The sequence below is a fragment of the Lates calcarifer genome, linkage group LG9 (genome assembly GCF_001640805.2).
Source record: "Lates calcarifer isolate ASB-BC8 linkage group LG9, TLL_Latcal_v3, whole genome shotgun sequence".
NCBI lineage: Eukaryota > Metazoa > Chordata > Actinopteri > Centropomidae > Lates > Lates calcarifer.
Genome location: NC_066841.1, coordinates 14822090 through 14831846, shown reverse-complemented (window position 1 = coordinate 14831846; position 9757 = coordinate 14822090). Strand labels below are relative to the sequence as shown.

Below are 9757 nucleotides of genomic sequence, written 5' to 3'. Positions count from 1 at the left end.
TAGGCGGTAGAACACCCTTTGATGTGCGCCTTAAAAACATCAAATGAAATGGACCAAAGCAGATCAGGATGTTCATGGCTGCTGCATCATCACTTTATCGGCATCACATACCTGGAGAACATGTGAGAACTCGGTGCTATATTTAAACAGTTTTTTAGACGAATTTCATGAAGAATGTGTTTCAGATTTTTCCGTTTGTATCTGTATCGAATGAGCCCTGTGGCCAATGATTCATCTATTTCTGTGACATTCCTCTAAGACGCTTGGCATCAGTGACATCAGCGCACAGACTCAGTGGAGCATTTCATTCATGTAGCCAAGAGCAAACAGAGGCACAACACAGGAGGATGCACGACACCATACTCTCATGCAAATACAGTGCTCATTGTGTTGACCCTTATTTACTCTGATACTTAATAATTAACAATCCAGTGACACAAAATCCATTCAGGGCCAAATGAGTAAACAGCATTTGAGGTAAACAGACTCATTTTTTAATTTGCTGAATCTTTTGGAAAGCGTATTGTAATGCAGCACTTTAAGAACAACATCACCACCTGGTGGAGAGAGCAACCAAAAACCCTCATGTCCTGAGGCTGTTTTATTTACCAGCATCAACATAAAACATGCCATATGCTTTATAGCTCCATGCTGATTAAAATACAACTGGTTTAGAGCCTCTTAACTTTTTTGTAAATCACTGTCTAAGTTTTATTCGAGCTAGACAAAAAGATCAGGCATTAAGAATGATGCAAAGTATCATTAGTGCCTTCTGGTACATACAGCAGCAGCCAGAAACCTCTCTACTTTCACAGCCTATCTCCTCAACCATTTATTATGTTGCCAAGCAGCATTTCTCTTCTGACCTCCAGCCTTGTTTCTAGACAAGAGGACAGACATAGAAAGTCACTGTTCGGCCCAGAAACAAAGCAGGGAAAGTTCCCTCATCCATCAAAGGAACTTAAGATCTTTGACAATGTCCTGAGCTCGGCTCAGATCAAAGAGGGAGATGCCAGCTGTACTCAGGTCCAGCAAATGACTGCCCACCTCGCTCATCCATCATGCTTGAAAGTGAGATAGCAAAATAATAAAACCTTTTCAGGTAATGGCCATGGTTAGATCTCACCATTAGACATGTCCCCTATCCTACAACCTTGTATTAGGCTATGATTGATGACTTGATCTGAGCGTACATTAAAGGATCTGCTTAAAATTCACTTTTTGGAGCCGCTCGGACTCAGAGGCTGATTAATGGGTGCCAATGAAACTTGTGGTGTTCTGGTGGCTATGCTGGCACTGTGAAAACATGATCTGATAGGCTATTTGCAGGGAGCCTTTGGATTAGTTTGAAAAATAATAATTACAGTTCCTGGGCTTACCCTGACAGGATGGTAACTGACTCATGGGGGCAACTCAAAGCCAGAGACAAAGAGAGGGAGAGAAAAAAGAGAATTAGAACAACTGCAATGCATGCACTTTTATCATGACATTGTTGATTTGTAGAATAGCCTAATAAGAGTACAGCTATGCTGGCAGCTTTTTGAGGCTGTACTTAGGCACAATGGTGCCAGCATGGAACATGCCCTCAGTGACTATGCTAGCCTGCTGATGTTTATCAGGTTTAATCAGGTTAATTTAGGTAATTTTCTGTTAGTTAGGTTAAGTTTATCATGGCCACCATTTTACTTCAGCATGCTAACAAGCTAACATTTGCAAATTAGCACTAAGCAGACAGCACAGCTGAAGCGGATATAATTGCATCTATTTTGCAGGTATTTGGTCATAAACTGGAACACTGGACTCAGTAAAGTTTGACCTTAAGAAGGCACTAGATGAAAAATCAGATGATTAGATGAAGTTATTGCAAATCTACCTGTCTACCTGACTGTGTTCATGACAAACCATCCAACAGTTGTTGAGACATTTCTCTTGAAATCACAAATGTCAACCTCACCATGGCACTAGAGTTATAGTTAGGTGGTCATCAATCAGTTGGCATTGACCTCTGGAGACCACAAATATCTGCACAAAATTTCATGGCAAGCCATCTGATAGTTGCTGAGATATTCAGTATGGACACATGCACACTGACACCAATAAAAAGATATTACAGTTTTAATGACAATGCTATCAGAATATGCAGTATATTCAATATACAACATCAGTAAATACAGTGGATTTATTTCCAGCTCTAAAGCTGTTATGATAAAACTAATATTCTTTTTAAAGGGTCATTACAGTAAGTAATTTTTGAACTCTGTCTAAGAAATGCAACACCATCAACAGTATAGCTCTATTGTGGCCTATTAGCATTCTCATTTCTGTTTCATTTCACGAAGCAGTGTGCAGAGAGCTACTGTGTCTGTGCCTGCAAGTCTCTAAAACTATAAAGAACTGCTTTTTAGCTCTCTCAAGATGCCTTGACCCTCACACAACTCCACTATAATCACCAGTGGGACGGTTTAGATGGTGGTGAGCTTCAAACATCGTCAAAATATAATGGACAATAAACTAAACACCGCCTATAAACACTGCCAGCAGAAGCTCTTTGTCGTCTGTAAACTCAAGGTCCTCTCTGTAGCCGATAGACCGCTCCGCCTGTTCAGAAACCTCATAGAGTCTGTCCTCCTTTCATTATCCTCCACCGCTCCATCTGCTGCTTCACCATGCTGACAGTCTCCAACAGACACAGACACGCAGTGATTCTAGCATCACTGGTCTTTCAACTCTCACAGACGTCAAAGTCACTGCAGTCGCGTACAGCAAAGCTCTCTGTGCACCACATGACCCTGAACACCCCTTCAACCAATGCGTCACTGTGCTTCAATCCGGCTGCAGGTGCAGGTCCTGGGGCCTGTTCCTGACTTCTCTGGATAAATATATAATTTAGTCATAACTTTCAAAGTAGTTTCATTAAGATGACTACAAAATATTTTAGACATGATTTCTGTTGGCATTATACCAAGTAATATAAATTCTACACAAAAAACAAAAGGTTCTCTAATTATGTTCTCACAAAATGTCTTCAGGATTGGGAAAAACTAAAAAAAATGTAATTATATAAATGCAGGATTTTTTCTTGAAATGGAGTATATTTGTAGTGTGGTATTGCTACTTAAACCTGCAATAACCTATTTATTGGCCTATTTATATAACCTATTTAAAGGAGCAAGTGAACACATATCATCACCTTTTAAATTGATATGGTGACAGTTACAGCTGGAATCATTTGGAGTCCTGCCTCTGACCACTGGCCAATCTGAGTTCAATATTCAGACCCCTTTTAGCTCTGGTTTTGGTCTCTACCAACTCCTGAGGAAAATAACAAGCATTTTAGGTGCCACAGTGTTCACCAGCTAGTAGCTAACTTTGTATGTCTGCTGTTTGATACGAACATTCAACATGGTGAACTTTCAGTCTCAGAGATGATTAACATCTCACAAAACTGTCAGTAGATATGTATGTGTATATGTGCACGTGTGGAAGTGGTGAAGGGTCCCATTACACCTTTTGAAGATTTATATCTTATAGAATGCCAAATGTAGATGCACGTGTAGTGGCTTATGTAAAAATGCATGTGTATGTAAAATATTGGCCACTTTATCAAGCATACATCTACAATCTAATGCAATCCAATTTGATAATTGACTAATAGTTTCATTTTTCAAGCAAAAATGGTGAAGAAATAACAAATTTCAGCTTCTCAAAATGTGCTACTTTTCATAATTATAAACCAAATATTTGGGAGCTTTGGGGATTTGAAGAAATCACTTTCAGCTCAGCAAAATTTACTGATATTTTTCAGATTTTTCATAGACTTAACAATTGATCACAAAATAATCAATTGATAAGCAGATTAATTGATAATTAAAATAGTTGTCATTCGCAATCCAAAATTCAATACAAGTGTTCTTCTAGAAAGTCTTTTCTTTTTGACACTAACATAGAGGTCTTGTACTGCATCTGCATTATGCTGCCCCTGTAGTATGTAAAAAGGTAGGACAAAAAATTAGGAACACCTCTCAGTCTTTAAAGGTAGAATTTATGGATAGAATGGTTGTATTTAATTGCAATAGATTGTATGGATATACAGTGGCCATTGAGTGTATGCGCGAAAGTTGTGCAAGTGACTGTATCGAATATTTTAAATAGTTTCAAGGCTTGACTCCATGTTCATTTGTAATTTCCATGTATTCCATTTTATCCCATGATGTATCAATATTGCAGTGGCCTGTCCAGTTCAGCTCCTAATACTGTAAGAAGTAATTGCACTTTTTCCATGAAACTGAATTTGAAATCCATTGAAATGACGATTCCTAGAAACTGAGTCTGAAAGTGTATAAGTGGAACATCTGAGAGATGTAAAAACCAGATTCACCGAGATTTTAATGTAAGCCTGATAGAGAGAGAGGCGATAGGACAAGATAAGTGATCAGAGCTGATAAAATGGGATGAGATGTCTCAGCCCTTAAGGGATTTCGATGTAGACTTTATCTCCCCATCTCCTGCTGTATAGAGTGGTTTCTACTATCCAGCCTCAGGTGACAACAGCCAGTGCAATGATGATGGGGTCGATGTACAACAATAGGAAAAAGAAGAAAAACAAAAAAGAAAAAAGAAATTCTAGTCATCAAGTCTGGACAAAAATAACATTTTCCCCATGCTCAGAACTAAAGAGAACCCAAGCAAAAATACAGGATTAATTTAATACAGATTGGTGTTTTGCCTTTTAATTTGCATGCACAACACTTACGCATGTTAATTTAGAGAGGCCTGAAAACACTGGAGCGGTTTAACCTTCGCTGCCTGTGGATCAGCCTCTGCTTCACAGGGCCATTGTCCATGTGTCTCTATTATCCTGCTGGTCACGGTTCCCCGGCTCTGCCCCCGTTCATATGGGAGATATCTGTAGAATAATTCTACCTGTCTGTTCCTATCTCCTTCTTCCTCCTTCTCTCCCCCCTCTCTCTATGCATGACCTTTCTGCGTTTCTCTCCAGCTGACCTTGGTGTCCTGTCAGCTCTTTCCCTTTCCCCACCTCACACCAGTAGTGGCTCTCTACCTCCACCGTCAACCCCCCACCCCCGGAGCACCTCGTGCCCCCTCATTTCCACCCCCTGCTGACTGTTTCTTCCCCCTCCCGGTTCCTTGGTTCCGCCCCCTGGATCACTTTGCTCCCCTCTCTCCTCCCTTCTCCTCCTCTCGCTGTCTCCCTCTTTGCTCTCTGCAGCTGTACATACTCTGCTTTTTAATTAGACCGACTCACTGGCTCCTCCTACTCTCTCTGCCTCCTACTCTCCATCCCACACTCCCCACCTCCCCTCCCTCCCTTTGCTTACAAGGATACAGGGGCTTGCATGGCGACACAGAGAGGAGGTCATGATGGAGAGACGAAGAGAGAAAGGGGGAGAGAGGAAAAAGGAACAAGACAGGGAGAACTGAGAGGAGCATCTGAGACGATAACTGCCTGTTTGCTCACTCTTGTCTTCTTGCTCCCCCTCCTGTCCATTCACTTCCACTCACAGCGCAAAACACTCAGACAGCTAGGTAGGCACAGCGGAGCTCAGAGCTCTGAGGGATGGATAAAAAGGTTCCCACGTGAAAAGGCATGAATCCACGGAGGAAGAGGAGGGCAAGATAGAAGAAGACACAACCCGGAGAGGAGAGGAGAGGAGAGGGGAGAGAGGAGAGGAGGAGAGGAGAGGGAGACAAGAGGGGAGCAGATGGACTCTACACAGAGGAGAGGAAACGGTGCGAAGATCAGCGCTGAGCAGCAGTGACAGAGAGGTGGGAATAAAGGCAAACATGAACGTCAGAGAGATGGAAGAATGGGAGGAAGAGACGTGAAGGAGCAGCGGAGTAGAGGAGCGAGCGTTTGTGGGGAGAAAGAAACAACACAGAGGGAAACAGGAAGAGAGAGATGTGGTATGTGTGACTCAGTTCTGTGTCCTGATGGAAGATAGTACAGCAATCTCCCCGTCAGCCTTCTCTCAGCATCACCATAGAGATAACGAAGTGAGAAAGATCAGAGCCTCACACAAGTATCTGTTTTTGTTTTGTGCTTAGGACATTTCTATCTTTTTACTTAATGTTTTGTTTTGGCTCTTTTTTTTTTTTACATCTTTACTGAATTGCACAATGTAAAGAAAGCCAGTATCCCTGTGTGCGTGCACACACGTGTACATGCATACATTTTTTTTTATGTGTTTGGCAGGGGTGTGTGTGTGTGTGTGTATGTGCACATATTTACTCTGACAATGGGGGTGTGTTCGTGTGCTCATAGTGCGCTTGTGTTTGTGAAATTGGATTGTGTGTGAGTGTGTATGTGTGTGTGCGTGTGTGTGTGTTTGGATACCGGGATTTGCTTTACTGCAGGTGTGGGAGTTATTTTCCGAGATTGTGCAGCTTTATGAGAAGCTTTAAAGAGTGAGGAGCTTAGATTGGTCTGTCAGTGATGTAGCTTTGCAGATTCCAGCAGCGTGCTTTCATTGCATATTTGTCATGAGCAGGACTGTGTATATGTGTGTGTGTGTGTGTGTGTGTGTGGTGGGGGATGTACGCAGAAAGTTTGAGGAGGAGGAGGCACTGTGTGAGGGAATTCCATTTGTATGGATCTGGGTGTGTGTGTGTTGTTGTGTGTGTGTGTGTGTGTGTGTGTGTGTGTGTGTGTCTGTGTCCAATGCATGCTACTCTGGCTACATGAGCACTTAATTTTGCAGATTCCTGTAAGCGATGTGTGAAATTGTTAAGGCGTCTCAGTAAATATTAATGTGCTTTAACATCATGATCATACATTTAGAAGTGATAGTTTATCTTTCTCATTCGACTTATCTCTCGCTAATTGTGTCATTTACATGCAGGATACAAATGTAATTGCACACGCACTCTGTCATGCATGCATACATTCACCACGCAACAGGTGCACACTTGCGAGCACACACACACACACACACACACACACACACACACACACACACCTCACTGCTGTGTGAGGAAACGCTGTGCTGTTAATCCTGCCTGTCATCACACACAACTCTTTTCACTTGTTCACTCGCTCCCTCTGCTCCACACTACAGTATCTTTCCCTTTTATCTTATCTCATCAGCGTGTCTTTTAAGGGGTCAGCTATCTCCATCTCCCAGCCTCCTCTTTTCTGTCTACCATCTTAATCCTTTTCTCGCATTGCTTCTAAATCTGCCGCCTGTCTCTGCCACTTAATTTTCTCTCTTTACCTACCAGAAGTGAATGTGCTCCTCTCTCATTTCTTTTACTTTAATTTTCATTTTCCACGCTCTGATAATCTGTCTCTCTGCTGGCCAGGTGTTTTTCGCTGGACTGACAGCGATTTGGCTTCATAGGTAACACGCTATGATGTAGTCTTGGGACATTAGTTTAGACAGGGGACACTGCAGCACTACGCCCCCCCCCAAGGGACCAGACCACGCTCTGTGTACCTACATGTAGCGTGCAGCTGTGCACTGGACATTTCAGTCATGCCACCTGTTCTGCTTTGCCGCTGACAATTCACACAGAGACGTTTGGAACATTTAACCTCTCTGAGTCCTGTGGCAGAGTGGAGAGGAGAGACACAAAAGCTGGGGCACAAAAGAACTAACCAGCCAGAGAAACAAGCCAATTAAGCGGCAGAATGAAGTGCACGAAAGAAAACAATGTTTACTCTGGCTTTCTTTCACAGATATCCAAACATCCTCAAATTTGCTCACAGTTGGCTAACTATGCTTATCACAATCCATTGGCCTACATATAGGGATTTCATATTAGGCAGAGGATTTTGGTCAGAGGAGGACAGATGGAACAAATCATTTCTGGCACTCACACTCTGGAAGTTAGAAGTAATCCGGCCATCCTTCAAGGAAACTGGAACAAGCAGGGTGGCCGCACTGTCCTTTTTAGTAATGAGCTGGCCAGTGACTCTGCAAGCTAACATTTGTGTACGTATGTGCAACTGTGAAAGTGATGTTTAACCTTGAAATATTTGCTTCCTGCATCGCTAATATAAATAAGAGTATTAGTATCTCTTGAAGGCTTGTGCAGCAAAAATTGATGATAGTGATAAAAACTACCGTCATTGAATTCTGGGAGGCTGCATTTATGAGGATCAGATCATATGTGTAACCACTTACTTGAGGTTCTTTTAGGGTGGAGGTGAGGGGCTGGGGGGTATGGGGCTGGGAGGGTGGTGGACAGGGACAGCTGAAAGTATTAGTTTTGTTGAATAACTGTTTTCCTGCACATTGTATTTAGTTATATTGTCACACATGCACTTTATATGTACCATGTGACTGTAAGTATTTATTTGAATTCTTGGTTCTCCCCTTACACACTGTGAACTACCCTGACATTGGGAGTAATGTAGCGGGGAGGATGCATGGGGAGGTGGTAGCAGGTAGCAGTAGAAGGTAACAGTTGAAATGCAGAGGCCAAGTTCACTCTACAGTACTTCCTTGTTTGCTTCATTGCTCAGCAATGATGGCTACCTCTTGGGCAATAGCTTTATTTTGATGACAGGAGGGAAAAAAAATGCCAGAAACTTCCAAGCTCTCTGTTTGTAGACGTTGATTATGTAAAACTTCTGCTGCAGCCAGTGCCTGGTGAAATATGGCTCTTGCAGCGATGTCTGACTGTAACTGGCCAAATTGGATGCCAGTACACAGTCGTAAACAAACAAACTAGCGTTTGCATCTTGCTGCTATTACACAAGCATCTGACAGGAATGACAATGGTTGCATTCACCGTGTTGCCTCGGATATATGATGAATTAAGAATTGTAATTTAATTTGTGTTTGTTTGTGTAATTTAATTTGCTGTTAAGCACATTCAGACTTTAGATTTCATCTGTCATTTTTTTTTCTTCTCAAGGCCCGATCCCAGATCAGTGAAGAGGATACTTACATTATATTCCTTTACTCTTTTCTTATAGTGTATTAAAGCAGCATAATTTCAGATTGTGTTTGACTTCTGCTTTAGCATTGCTTATGTATGCATTTGGATTCATTTACATACAAATCTGCCTGCAAAGTTCTCTATGGGCTTACATCTGCATTTTTTTTAAATGTGCTTGTTCGTTTTTATTGTATCAAATAAAATGAAACATCCTCCTGTTTGAGACAGTACCGTGCTGCGCCATGCTGCTCACAGCGCTTACCTAACAAATGTTCGTCCACAGGCAACTCACAAGGAGTTGCTCTTGAATTCGAGATCTCTTTAGACAAGAACGCAAACACCACAAAGGCTTATGCATTTTGCATCTGTTCTGTGAGCTGACTGTGTTGTGAATTCCTCTGACAGAGCACAGGTATTACTCTTACCCTTCCTTGCTCTCACAGGACCAATAACCTGATCATATAGCTTTTCTTAGTTCCTCTCCAGTTCCCCCTTAAATGCCCTGACACGCTGATGCTGCTGATTTACCACTTCACTGAACCCTAACCATGACATTTCCTCTGCTGCCAGGGGTTGTTCCCTCCTGCTTTGCTCTCTGTCCCCCCTACCTCTCCCTGTCTATCTCCCACCGCCCCTTCTCCCTCCTACTTATTCAGATTCCTTCCTACTCAGTTTGCTATGTGTCTCATAGCATCTCTAAATATAACCAAGCATGTCTACCTCCTCTCCTTCCTCTTCCTCTCTGTGCCTCCTCTTCATCTCAGTCCTGTCTGACAAATTTAAGCGTGCCTAGACAATCCGATCTGACATGCCTTTACGTAACAATTCAATCCACAGCACCTTCCACCTCCTC

General features: G+C 42.3%; 1 protein-coding gene across 2 annotated transcripts in view; it reads left to right on the top strand.

Annotated features, from left to right (window-relative positions):
• Nucleotides 1-5204: 5204 nt before the first annotated feature.
• The window catches only part of LOC108874110 (mucin-5AC), a 32115-nt gene continuing 27562 nt past the window's right edge, over nt 5205-9757 (top strand). For both annotated transcript variants that reach the window (XM_018662516.2, XM_018662515.2), the window contains exon 1: nt 5205-5925. The gene's annotated coding sequence lies outside the window, so the exon portion shown is untranslated. The remainder of the gene's footprint in view (nt 5926-9757) is intronic.